Genomic DNA, 14,697 nt, shown 5'->3' with positions numbered 1-14,697 from the left:
GTGGTTATCATTTCTTGTTTAAAATGATTGTCTTTTGGGCCGTATTAGAATATGAGCTCTTTATAAATTTAGTCAAAAACCTTATTTCAAATTATTTTAATTGTTGAAATGCGCTTTTAAAGATTTCAGTCAGATCTGGATAAACGAGAGTCCTGAACTTTTTTTTCTCGCTTAAAGATGTTCCACCACACGGAGTCACTACATCACTTATCCAAGTTCTCTTTTAGAGAAGGTCAGAAATTCATAAATTCATTAATGTGATACAGAAAAGCGTGTGTATTTGATTAAAATCCACTGATTTGTTAGAAAGATACAACAATCCGAAGTTTTCTCGATTTACTTTCGTTATGGAACAAAGGATATTCTTCGGAAATCAATTACTCTGATTGACTATTTCTTTATTTCTTGCGTGAGCTTTCATAATGTGGTATGAAACAAAATGTAAACAAACAGTTTTATTACGAAAAAATACAAAAACTGACATAAACTTGTCGCAACTTCTCTCCATTTTGAATATTTGTAGCCTGGAAAACATATTCTGTATGTGAAATACAAATTTTAAAGCTGTTTTGATAACTTTTACAGCAGTTTTCTGTGAACTCTTAAGATGTTTCATACGACGTAATGAAAGCTTACGCGAGGTTTCTTTTTGGTGCAATGTCATTTTGCTACCAAAACTTCAGTACAGTAATGGGATTTCCTCTAATTTGCTTAGTCTAGCCAGGAAAAGGATTCTCGAGGTTTTGTGCTGTAAATAGCTTGGGATATGCTGATTCCTCCTACTTATGTGGTTTTTCGCTTATCCAGTTCTAACTAAACCAGGCTGAACTTTATTTTTGAAAAATCTCTAAAAATCTGTATGAGGGTATGAAAATCTGTATAAAAATCTATATCTGTATCTTTCTGTATTGACTTGGAAAAATCTGAGTCTTAGCGCCTATGCCTTTACCATCTGGACGATTCCATAACAACGAAGACCATTGCATTGGTTTGATATGTGGAAAGATTTGATTACTTGGCATTCAGCATACAATTTCGGCTGATATTTAAATCAGACGTCTCAAACACCTGAAGTTTGCTATAGATACACACTATTAATTTTTTGGTGTAAATTTATGTCAAATTGGATGCACAAAATTGAAGCATCACTTTTGACCTAAAATTAAAGCAAAGAAAACAGAAACGCTTGAAGACATAAATTCTCAGACTTAAATTGAAGGCATATTCGACATAATGTTATATCATAGATGATGTAAATTTACGTCAAATTGGATGCACAAAAGTAAAGCGTCTTATTTGACGTAAATTTAGATCTTCTCTGAAATTACATTGCTTTGTGTTAAATTTCAGTGACGTTAGCTTTCAGAGATATTAATTATTAGGAAAACAAATTTTCATTAACATAAATTTAAGTTACTTTTCACAGTTTGCAAAAAAAAAATATTCATCGTTATTTTTGTTCCAATTCAATGAAATTACGATTCCTATTATTTGGAATAAAAATAAGGATAAATGACTATTTTTTTTCAAACTGTGAAAATTCACTTGAATTTATATAAATAAAAATTTATTTCACTAAAATTTTGTGATTCCGAAAGCTTTAAATAGTAATGTAAATGAAAGAGGGATAGTATCAGTTAGTTTGGATTTGTCATCTTCGTTGTAGCAAAGCACAAACGCCATCTCATAGTAAATAAATTTTATTATAAAACTAAAGAATATGCATTTACTAAATTAAGATTTTTTCTCTTAAGTAAAAACGACTCTAAAATAGTTATTAATACATTATTCAACATAATTTCATTATTTTATTTTTTCATCAACTTATATTGAGGCAACACTGAACACTTAAATTTTAACACTTGATTGAGGCTCTGAAAAGTTTAATACAATTCGTAGTTGACGATTTATTCTTCCTGAAATGTTTGAACATTTCTAGAAGCTTCGTTTCAGTTCTTCAAGTCGTCAAGACACTCTGAATTCTTAGATGGGATACAAAGTCATCGAATCTGTGAAATACAAAAACTTCAGCTAAGTAATTTAGAAACTTTCACAATCTTGATACTCTTATTGATTTTATTTTAAATTTGTTATCACAAACTTATTAGCTTCATTAAAATTTTGATGTATTTTTATATACAGTATAATTTAATGAAAAAAAAAAACCATTGCTCTTAACAGTTTGAAGTATGTATATATTTCTTCTTCAAAATCCAATTTTATTAGTTTGATCTTTCGATATTAAAAAAAATCATTATTAATGATCAATTTCGATTGCAACAGTCTCCGGGTTTCTTACCTCACTAGGGTACGGTAAGCAATAAATTTGTTTGTGCAAAAGATCTTATACTAATTCAACACTTTTATCAATTTAAGAATCAAAGGATCGTTTCTATATCCGGGTTTGATATTATGTAAATTTATACAACAGTAACAGAGAAAAAATGGAATAAAATTGCACATCAGATATCCATTAAAATGTTCACCGATTTAAGTGATATTCGGTCATCAAACCACCAATTGAACGAAGATCATCTCAACAATTTAACATCCTTCTACACAATATAAAAACAGAAACTTGAACTACAGAAATAAATACCAAACAAGAAACTTTAACTCAGTGAAAACCCCGAGATCTTCTAGAGAACTCCAATGTTTTTTTTTTTAATTTCATGCTGAAATAGTTTTAGTTTTCAAAAGAGCGTATCTTCTCGCAAAACATTTGGGAATTTTAAAAATGGTATATTTTCAAATTGCATTTTTAGAGCCTAATCCACATAAGGCGGCTTTGAAACTTTTATTAAAATACATTGATTAAACATTTTAATAAGCTTTTTGTTAATGAACAATCGTAGCCAAAACAGAGAATTATAACTGATTACTGGCAAATTCGACCTTTCGAAAACATCCTATATTGAAGTACGTACCTTCACGCCACGGAATACAAACTCAAAATCAAATAATTTTTGTTCAAAATGTTAGCTCAGTTCAGTCATCAGTGGCAGCTTACTGCCCTAAACTATGAGTTCGACTGTATTTTCTCATAAATGAGTTCATACTCAAAACTAATTCCGTATTAGTTTTTATCCTGGTGGTCCACGAGTTGTGCACTAAGTGCTGTCGAAGCGATTTTTTATATGAAGATGACAGCGGCTAGTTCACAACTAGTTGGCCACCAAATAAAAACAAATACGGCATAAGTTCATATCAATTTTTTGGAGCGTTTACTCGTACGTCATTCCGACAAAGATTGAATTGCTTTTGCAGCTTTGGAAGAATTTGACATTCCATTCCAAAACTCCAATGGAAACTTCTGGACGCTTCATAGTTGTTACGTCCAGAAGATTCCAGGAATTGTAAAAAGTACATATTCAATGATGACAATGACGGACACAATTAGAAACTGACAATGTCGGGCTAGAATAAACTCTCATCTTCCAATTTTTTTTCAATATTCATGTGGATTAGTGACAATCTATTTCTATGTTTACGATGAGTGTCGTTCCGGTCCTGGAGAAAGGTCCATACATGTTACCCGTGTTTTGCAGTTTTGAACATTTGGAGCTCGAAAAAAAAATAAAGATAAAGTGGAAGTAAAAATATGGAGGAGTACCTCGCTTTTGAACTCTATTTTACTCCTTCAACAAAGGAAAAAAGGGATAACTTCAAACTTGTTTTGTTAACCCATTAGCGAGAAAAAAAAACTAATTTAAAGTTCATGGAATGCACTATGTTTTGAACCATGATCAAACCTAATTTTAAGCAACAAATCAGGAGCGTGTTAATAAGTTCGGAAAAAGACAAATTTGAGAACAACAGATTTACTGTGTTTAGATTTGACACAAACCGAAGTGCCAGGTGTCCCATTTTTCAGGATTGGTCCTGATTTTTGAGAGACCGTCCATTTTTTTCAGAAACGTTTGATTCGTGATGATTTTTGAAAAGTGGTCCTGGTTTTCAAAAAATAAATCTTTATGATGAGAACATCAAATAAATCAATTATCAAATAGTTTAACCGATGATAATCTTTAGTTTAGATGATATTTATGTTTTTTTTTTCGATAAAACAGCAGTTATATGAGTTACATAGTTTAATGCTGCGCATGTTTTTTCCATTAATTTGGTGTTGTCCTGAAAAATCAAGATTTTTATCACCGCATCGTTCAGATTTTTATCAAAACCACTTGGCACCCTTGGACACAAAAGCCAGTGCGCAGGGTATATACAGTAACAGATCAGGTATGCGAATCCGTTGTTTGAACATGTGTAGGTTAGATGTTAGATGCCCGGAAGCTATCATAGAATCCAATGATCGTAAGAATTTCTTTTAGAATTGATTTTATTCACAATTCATCATTATCATATACCTACTGTATAAGAGTAGTAAAAATAAAAGTTATAATTTTTTTTTAAATTATCATTTTCAATTTTTTTTCATCACCTATATTTTATTCCAATCACCTTTCCAATACATGCAAATGTTATTTATCGGGCTACCTTACGAACCTCTGTGATGTTACGATGTATTTGAAAATAAAATAAATTGATTAATATTTTTGCAAGAAAAAAAAATTTCTAGCCTCGAAGTCTATTATAATACATTTAACGAGCGGCAGACTTGTCCAAAAAATGAACGAAGGTGTAATTTTAAGGTAATTAACATAATAAATGGTTACTAATCTTCTCTTTTTTAAATAGATTTTCATGAGTTTTAAATGCAGTGGAACTGGTGGAACTATTCTTTCACAAATTCACTTATCCATCATAAGTATGGGAACTATGTGTACAAAAAAGCAGAAGAATTGGAACTTTCGAAAGAACTAAATAGAACCTTTGTCGTGTCGCAGGTAACATTTTTAAATTCGTTCTTGTAAGCTAAATTACCTACTAAAATTCAAGTTAAGTTTAACAGAAGGACCACTGTGTACTTTGAATTAGGCTGTGAATTATTCATCTTGGAAATTTATCAAGACAACTGTTATGAGCTGCTTACTGATAAGCCTTTGAGGGTTTTTTCAGAGATATGATAACAAATTTGAAATTTAAATCACTAGAATAGTTTTTAAACATACTTACTATTGTCAATGAGAAGGAGATCAGATTTTTTGTTCGTTTGGGCAGCATCCACCAAGTTAATGTGGTCACTCTGAGAACGTAGTGTGAAAGGCCTAGATATTCGGGCCTTGGTTTTTATAATTCAGACACTGGAAGTCAAAAAGAATTAAACTTACATAAAAAATCAATGTAATGATAAATTACCTTTCGTTCGTATATTGCTCACTGTTCAATACAATGCTGCCATAATTCGAGTTTCTTGGTTTGCGGTTGATAATTCCAAAATCCAATTTCATCCCCATTTGTTCGGGGATTCAAAATAAGATGTTGCTGGGATTATATTGGAAAGCGAAAATTCTAAACAGAAAAATTTGAATCCAAAGGAATTTTCCATCAACGTTCTCAAAACTGTTCTTCGAAAATAAATGGCCTTGATTAGTCCTCGCAAAAAACTTCCTCGAGATCCTCTGTTGCCTATATCGGTTTGTTTACTAACGTTATGCATTCATTTCACATTAAACAGCCGGTGAAGCATAAACTTAGGCGAAAATTGTATTTTAAAACACTTTTTCACTCCATATTTATGGAGACAAACTATGCACGATTCGGTTCGATTAAAAATGGCTGGAGTTTGTCGAAAATGGGTTTGACTTGTAAATAATGTAGCATGTAATGACCAGTAAATTGGTTTACATAATATTGATTCCACTTATTGCTGCAGCACTTACGTTCAGCTCCGGATTAAAGGTTTTTTTTAACTAAAAAAAAAACAAAACATTATTTTGAAAACAAAAGATTTCTCACATTACCTTTTCAGACGGCCACAGATAAACTGAAAACCCCATGAATTCCAATCGATTTTACAAACCGACGATCTCCATTTTAACTCTCTTACTGAACGGAAGAGGCAAATGTTTTTATTCATGTCCCTCAAATCACATCTGCGGCAAGCTACTTGAATGGCTCAGTGGAAGTCAACGACTGATTGATTTCAACTCATGATTTTACATTTTCGTAATCGTTTTTATATTTACATGACATAAAAACACATCCCTTATGCAATAAATTTAGATGTTTTCGAGCTTAACATTTGTTCCAATGTGCAAATTTTTGTAAAGTGCGTCGTTTAGATACAAAATGACGTAAAATTAGATCTGATCTAGATTAGATGAAAAAAAAATTAGGTGTTGAAGCGTTTCTGGCTCGTTTAATTTTAGAAAAATTTTGGTGTGTATGATTCATAAAACTCTTAACTCTAGACCTCAAAAATCGAGCACGAGTTCGGGCGACTTCTGGGGAGAAACGTTCGGGCAAATAAGAACCAAAATACGTTCAAGCACACAAAGAGCAGTGGTGCTTTGCTTCTTCCGGACATCTATAATCTTAAAAAGAATTATTTATTAATAACAGCCAATTCTTACATCAGCATTTTTAAAAAGAATTAGAACAAATACTTGGAGTAGCAAAAGGATGTTAATCCACTTCTTGAGAAGTTTAACGGTTATTTCTGATTGTAGACTTTCGCTTGTTTTCTTTTTGGTGTTAACTCGTTACGGTTTCAAAACCTTTGATTATAATTCGTGTGGCTGGTTAATATGAAACGTATTTTCAAGGAATTTTTCTTTGAAAAAAACCTACCGAACGGTTTCTAGTTTGAAGTTTAGGATTTTCTACGAGAACTTGTTTTTTCACCATTTTCACAAATAATAAAACTCTAAATTTCGGCTGATTTAACAGGGAAATGAATTCTGTTTGACTTATAAGAATGCGGAACAATTTTCTAAGCAGGGAAATAACTATCTGTTGAAGTTATCAAGAGTGCGTACATTTTTTGTTGAGAAAATAGACTTCGACTGAAATTTTGCTTATTCACATTTAAGCATATGCAGTTTTTTTTTTAATTTTTTCACCATTCGTTAGTTTATTCAAAATACTACAATTTAATAGAATACTTCGAGTTGATATTTCGTATGTGAAAAAAGTTACTGGGATTTGAAAAAAAAGATAGCATTTAGGTGTTTTAAATCGTTTTAAAAATGAATGTTTTTCCACTTTTTCTTTTCACAATATCGAATAAAATTGGCAATTGAGATAAAAGAATATGAAATTCGATGTATTAAAAAAGACCAAAAAAAAACTTGCATTTAAAAATGTGTCACCTAGTGACTATAAGATTAACTTTGAATAGGTACATAATTTTTATCATTATCGTTTAAAGATAATCATTTAGAACTGAGAAACTTTTGGTGTGGGATGTTTTGCCAATATCATCGCATTAAACGGTTTTTCGATTTGTTACCAATGTTTATTTATCATCGCTAATTGCAATTCAAGATAGGTTTTTCATATAGAGCGCTCAAATAAAAAATGGGTTAATCGTCAACTTGATAAGCCACTGGATTATTCGACTGTATGAAAGAATTAATTTTAACAAATTTATGTTGGGATAGGATACTAGGAATGTTAAGAGGAAATTGTTGATAGTACTTATGTTTTGCGCCTCTAAACTTGACCTACTCGTGCCTGCTTATGAATGGAAAGCTTCAATAGGAACTAAAAGGAGTTAGGAAAATAATGTTAATGATTCACTTAACACTAGTTAAAAGTGTGATCAGTGTCAAAAGTGTTTCCCAATTTTTTTACCCCTTTCCCAACCAAAATTATTTTGCTAGATGGTAACCTCGGCCCTAAAGCACAAAATAGATCTCTCATCTCTTTCTATTTCTTCCGAACTATCCTTTGCCTATTAGGACGTGGCCAGCGCCGTTTTTGGCGTTTAAAGAGAGATTATAAATTTAATGCAGTGCGAGGTTGCCGAAAAATTTTGTGTTCTTTAGAAAAAAAATCTGACTATTTATGATTTATCCCAAAAATACTGTGTTGGATTTCTGTGATGAAAATGAGTCATTTTTAAATTTTACTTAAGAAAAATCAATAAATATTACCAATCTTATCATATTTTTCATAACAAATTTAAAAATTCAAAATTTATTATGATAGAAAAGTTATGATTATCAAAACACGAACAAATTAAAAGAAATCCGTGAAATCTGTGAATATTTATGAAATATTGTGTTCTGTGACACAGAATCTGATATGAAAATTTGCTTAAAATTCTGTGAAATTATAGGTTTATCTGCGACTTCGGCATCCTTGATCCTAGGCACCACTCATTTCACCTCTCAACAAATTTGATGGCCTCGGTCAATCACGGAGGAGCAACCATTAGGGATGTGGAACTCTAATCTAGCTAAGCTAAATCATGGAGCGTTACAATATTAACATAAACACGAATAATCAGCATCAAATCGAGCATTTTGTTTATTTCCTACTCAGGAAGTGGATTGGTTACCATAAGACAAAATATTATCGCGCCAGTACCAAATTTCACTCCGGAAGTCTGACTTCCGACTTCCGAACTTACTTCCAACAATGAAAAGTGAATAACTAAATTGTCGGAGGCCTGTGTTTTGCTGCCAGTTCACCAGCGACGTTTCTAAAAATTTCATTTATATGGACAATATTGATCGTAAACTAAACATGGAACTAAATTTTGTTTAAGGCTATGATCATTTAGTATCCGGGCAGTTACAAACGTGTGTATTTTAAAAACTATTCATTTGATCGAAAAACTTTCTATGGAGAAAATTAAGGTGTTAATATGACATTTAATGTAAAAATATATAAAAAAAATTATTAATGATATTAAGAAATATGTACTCTAACTTTTTCATGAAATCTCTTTTTTTATCTTTGCACACTTTTTTCAGTCATGTATTGTTTTTTTTTACCACAGAAGCAAAACCTTTGCAAAATCATGATATTTTACACAAACTCATCTAGAAAAAGCAAATGGAATCTGGTTGGAACCTTTTCATGAGTAGGCATCTCGAAGAATTTGATATCTTAAATCCTGTTTTAACACAAATTTTTTTGTCCATCAGAACACATCTGGCATATTGCGTAAAAACCGGATGCACAGATTGCGATCTTTGGAACTGATCATTATTAGTTATTTACTTGGTGTCTACTAGTCAAGCTACACTTTTTGCCTGCCGGAAATGGATTTTTTGCATTATTTGAGGAGTCTGCATTCAGTTATCCTCAATAACCATAGACTTTTTACCATATTTAAGATCAAGGATTGCACTCCGATGGTTGGTTTGAACTTCTTGTGGATCCTTGAGTGGCTCCTTATACTTTTTAACCATTTGGTTCGATAAAAAATCAGAAAAATCAACAGTTCATGAGCTTTCAAGTCAACAATGAAGAATTTTCGAGGCGCAAAATGCGTAAAAGGAGCAAATTTGTGCAAAATTATTTTTACCATGTCTTTTTGCATCGTAAATATCTCAAACACACTTTAAAATCTATCAAAAATAGGCAAGATAGTCCAATTCATAACCAACACAACGCTACTAAAGTTTTGCATGTCCGAGCTCTATTAACGTAGCTATCACCGAAATAAAGTGCCCGGATACTAAATGATCATAGCCTTATCAACTGTATTGCTAGCTCTTTCAATAAAAATGGAAGAACCACAGTGTACAGCAGGGTTACTTAAATTGGGTAAGAAAATATTAAAAATAAAACGTTTAATGAAACTTCAGACTTACAGTACCGTTCATAATTGTATAGAAATTGGAAGCACGCGCACTGTCACTTCTACTTTATACTTCCATGACTTTTTACTCTGACGATATTTTTCGATCAAATTTTCTGCGTTAGATAGATCAACAATCACACTAGTATATCAAAAAATTTGAGCTTTCTGGAGTTTGTGTGGCCTGAGATTCAGTAATTCTACGAAAATCGGACTTTTTGGTCTTTTCTCATTCAAACTCCAATATCTCAGAAACTACACTACATTTTTTGATGAAATTATGCAGAGAGATTGTTGAAATGTAAAGCTATCATGTCTGAAGTTTTTGAAAAGTTTTATAGATGGGATCAAAAGTTATGCGAGGTACAACATTTCAGGCATGAACCTAGAAATGCGATTTCTATAGAATTATGGACGATTCATGAGAACAAAATCGTTTTCATCCACAAATCAGTCAAAAAAGTTCTGGCAAAAGCAATGAAGAAAAGAAAAAATGGAATTAAAGATCTCTTTGTCTTATAAAATCAGAATCTCGCGATATTGTTTTGATTTTTTTGGTTGAAATAGATTTACTGGCTTTCAAACATAAAATAGGACTTTCCTATGAAAACATTCGTCCATAATTCTATAGAAATCGCATTTCTAGGTTCATGCCTGAAATATTGTACCTCGCGTAACTTTTGATCCCATCGATAAAACTTTTCAAAAACTTCAGACATGATAGCTTTACATTTCAACAATCACTCTGCAAAATTTCAACAAAAAATGTAGCGTAGTTTCTGAGATATTGCAGTTTGAATGAGAAAAGTCCAAAAAGTCCGATTTTCGTAGCATTACTGTATCTTTGGTTCATCTATCTAACACAGAAAATTTGATCAAAAAATATCATCAGAGTAAAAAGTTCTGGAAGTTCAAAATCGAAGTGACAGTGCGCGTGCTTCCACTTTCTATACAATTATAAACGGTACTGTATAGTGATCATTGTATCAAAGCAAAGTAAAATGCAAAATTTAAGATAGATTGAACTGCTGTAGCGATTTGCATCGAATCTGAAGTGCGGATGGGATTTTAAGACATTTTACTCAGGAGAAGTATAAAAATTTGAATTCATATCATTCCAAATAATTCTAATAATTTCAGATAATTTAACCTTCTCAGACTGCTGACAGGATTTGCAAGCCGATTTTTAAATTTAGGTTTAGAAGATATTTTGAAGGCAATTTTCTTTGTAGGCTCTGTAACAAGTTTGAACTTATTTTGAATTTTTTTTTGATGACTGTCAAAAGGTGGTTTACCTTTGATAGATCCAGAATCCAAAGCTAAGGCTTTGTTTTTGAAAAACATTTTTTATAATTTATATGATGCCGGTACATTCGCGAAAGATAAGTATCATCTGGAATTGGTGTACTTCAATAATTAAAGAACGTTACAAAATAAGATGTCATGATATTGAAGAGATTTTGATTAGGCCAATTTCAAGGAAGTCAAAAAAAAATCTATGGCTTCATTATGGTTAGTGACCAAAGCGATATATTTCAATTTGAGGGTAAAAGAACCTGATTTGTATATTTTTAAAAAAGAAATTAAAGAAATGAGATGGAACAAAGTGAAATGGTTTAGTAGAGAATTCGGTAATGAGTTGAATATTTGTTGAAAAAAATCCTTTATGACTTGTGTTGTAAATGCTGTAAGAATTGAGAGAAATGAGATTATTGAGTTACCAGTTCAATATAAATATATTGAAAATAAAACTAAGAGACTTGGCAGAGCTCTACTTTCTGCCCATGCAAAAATTAGTGATATTGTATTTATATTCTTTAAGTCCTTCTACAAAACACACTGCTGATAAGTAAAATAAAAGTTTGAACAAACCGGTTTAAAAAAGGATATTATTAGCTAGGTTCGAGTTCGTTTCAATAAATTTCCTCGTTCCATGGCGACCGTAAATATTGGTTAAAATAGTTCCATATCCATTCCGTAGCTCATCCAAGTTGGGGTACTAATCCATTGCTTTCGTTAGATTTTACCCCATAAGAGTCATATTTTTTTAAATTCACTTCAGTTATAAATTTTTTATTTTAATATTCCTACTTAGCATGTGACCTGGTTGCCTTAGCTCAAAATATGAATTCAAAATTTTCACTGGTGACATGGAACAACTCATCTCTGAGTGATGCATTCGATTGTTCACCGGAAATCTCCAGAAATGTTAAACCTTAGTGCCGTAACAATAATAAAACTCCACTCATGAATAACTGCTCCCTGCTCCTTTCCTGCAAAATTGCTTTTCACCTAGATCAAACCTGCTCAACCATACCATGGCGAGTGGCAATCATTTTTGCTGCGCTTTCCTGCTACCATCATTTTCGTTACAGCAGAATGAAAAGTTCAATCAAACACGGTCGGTTGACACACAACAAGTTGAAATAAAATTTTCTCTTTTCCATGCTTTCTGTTTATATGTTTGTATGTGATGCTGTTTTGTAGCTCGCGATATTCACGTGACCCCTTGACTGGCTCGAATTGTAACTGATTGTCAGTTGAAGTTGGCACAAAACATTCACTTGAACTCAAATTGAAAAGATTTAAACTGTTTTAGAAAATATTTCTTTTTTTGTATGGTTGCCTAGTTTTTTTTGTCGAATCTAAGAAAGATGAAACTTTTCACTTACGATCATGGAAGGATAAGATGTCCAAATGCAACCTTTCAATGATAGAAGCATACATGGAAGAAAAGTTTCAGGTTTCATTAACCAATCAATGGCTTTGTGAGGTTTCTATTGAATCCTTACGGGACGTTGCATCAGTTTCTGGTCCAAAGCTTTGTTGCCTTGGTAATAACTCTTCATGGACGAACATTCACCTCTCCTGAGAGCCCGATGGAAGCTGCCCAGACGGACGTCCGAATTGTTCCGGTCATCAACTGACGAAAATGAAAGAAGGCAAAAAATACTAAAAAATGGCAAAATTTATCACTCGAATGATTTTGTACCATTTTCCGGCAGATTGACGACCGGTCTTTCCTTGCTGGTGGTAATGCTGCCTGGATGCAGAAAACCGGAAAAGAGACACAGGTCCTCGAATCCGATATAAGTGAGAGTATCTGCACTCGGGGAATTGAAGCATACAGTACTTGAATCGACATCCTCGCCAGGGAATTGCTCAAAGTATTGTGCTGCCCAATATCCGTACCAACTTCTTCGATGAAGCGCGATGAGACGATAGTTATGGAGCATCCATTTCAATCCAAGCTGAGCCGGCTGCAAAAACGTTCCATTCCCTCATATATGAGATGTACAGTAGGATGTTTTGAACATTCTGGGAGTCTGCCAACCCAGCTCAGCCCAGAACAGAGCCTGAAGCCTTTGCGTTACGAGCGAGGGAGAGATGCGATGGAATATTATTGAACATACTACCTGCCTTCTTCTTACATTCGGTATTGATCCAGGCGAATTGCACCAAGCGGACATAATGATATTTCGATTGAATGAGTTTATAATTGAATGAGCCCTTAACTCGTCTTCGTCGTGCACTTCATAACTGCTGCAGAAAAAGCGTCAAGCCATCAACATCATCATCATCATCATCACCAAACAAACGGTAGGAAGTGGAAGTTGAAGATGAATTACTACTTCTTATTGGGGGGAAGATTGAGTATATTAAAATTTTCAGTGCTACGTACTAACTTGATCTCTATTTTTCTTCAGCTTAACAAAATTTGTGTAAGATAAGTTGACATAAATGACAGAACAAAAGGCCGATGTTTTGAAATCAACATCAATAAACTGCAGCTTGGTATTGCTATCCTAGTTACATAAAAGCAAAATTAATAAACATAAATCACGCTGCTTGATGGCTCCAGAAACTTATTCTAAAAATAGAGTGGACTGCTGCTGGACTGGAAACGAAAACCACAAAAAATAACACACAATAAATTCTCTAAGCAACTTATACACAACAAGAGATTTCGAGTGCCGTTTGTCTTGTCTGTTAAGTTTATATCATATGTAGCTATTTCAAGGTTATAAAGGGTGATACGGTCAAAATTTGGTCAATATCAACTTGACGTATTTCTTTCAATTTTGCATTTAAAAAACCTAAACACTCCTCATTTTGAAGGTGTGTGTGTAGAATGTTGCTCCTATTTTGATTTTGGAATTCACTCTTCAGTTGTTAAAATGCCGTCCATGGAGGAAGAGCAGCGTATCAAAATTTTTCTCGCGCATCGCGATAATCCGAGCTACTCGCACGCAAAGCTGGCAAAATCACTAAAAGTTGCCAAATCAACCGTTACAAATGTTATTAAAGTGTGGATCGGAGGGAAATCGAAAACCGGAAGCTGCTGAGACGACAATGAGAGTTTCCGGTAGTTTCAAGCGAAACCCTAACCTTTCTCTCCGAGATGCCGCAAATAAGCTGGGTGTATCGTCTACAACAGTGCATCGAGCCAAAAAACGAGCCGGACTATCGACTTACAAGAAGGTAGTCACTCCAAATCGCGATGATAAACAAAATACGACGGCCAAAGCGCGATCCCGGAGGCTGTATACGACGATGCTGACGAAGTTTGACTGCGTGGTAATGGACGACGAAACCTACATCAAAGCCGCCTACAAGCAGCTTCCGGGACAGGAGTTTTATACGGCAAAAGGAAGGGGAAAGGTAGCAGATATTTTCAAGCACATGAAACTGTAAAAGTTCGTGAAGAAATATCTGGTTTGGCAAGCCATATGTACCCGTGGCTTGAAAAGCAGCATTTTCATAGCTTCCGGGACTGTCAACCAAGAAATTTACGTGAAAGAGTGTTTGAATAAACGTCTGCTGCCTTTTCTGAAGAAAACACGGTTGTTCCGTACTGTTTTGGCCGGATTTGGCATATTGCCATTACGATAAAAAGGCCATGGTGTGGTACGCTGCCAACAACGTGCAGGTGGTTCCCAAGGACAAGAACCCTCCCAATTGAGAAATACTGGGCTATTGTCAAGCGGAACCTAAAGAAGACCAAAAAACTGCTAAGGACGAGCAGCAGTTCAAGGCAA

At 33.5% G+C, this 14,697-nt stretch overlaps 1 long non-coding RNA gene across 1 annotated transcript; it reads right to left on the bottom strand.

The window, feature by feature from the left end:
• Positions 1–1,974: 1,974 nt before the first annotated feature.
• LOC129757859 (uncharacterized) lies at positions 1,975–5,968 on the bottom strand. Its single transcript, XR_008739833.1, has 4 exons — positions 5,865–5,968; positions 5,260–5,813; positions 5,077–5,204; positions 1,975–2,009 (listed from the first exon to the last, which is right to left on the bottom strand). It is a non-coding gene; the product is annotated as an uncharacterized LOC129757859 (long non-coding RNA).
• Positions 5,969–14,697: the final 8,729 nt, after the last annotated feature.

The sequence above is a fragment of the Uranotaenia lowii genome, chromosome 3, assembly GCF_029784155.1.
Source record: "Uranotaenia lowii strain MFRU-FL chromosome 3, ASM2978415v1, whole genome shotgun sequence".
NCBI classification, from domain to species: Eukaryota; Metazoa; Arthropoda; class Insecta; order Diptera; family Culicidae; genus Uranotaenia; species Uranotaenia lowii.
Note: the sequence above shows the minus strand (reverse complement) of the source record. Positions and strands in the feature narration are given on the sequence as shown.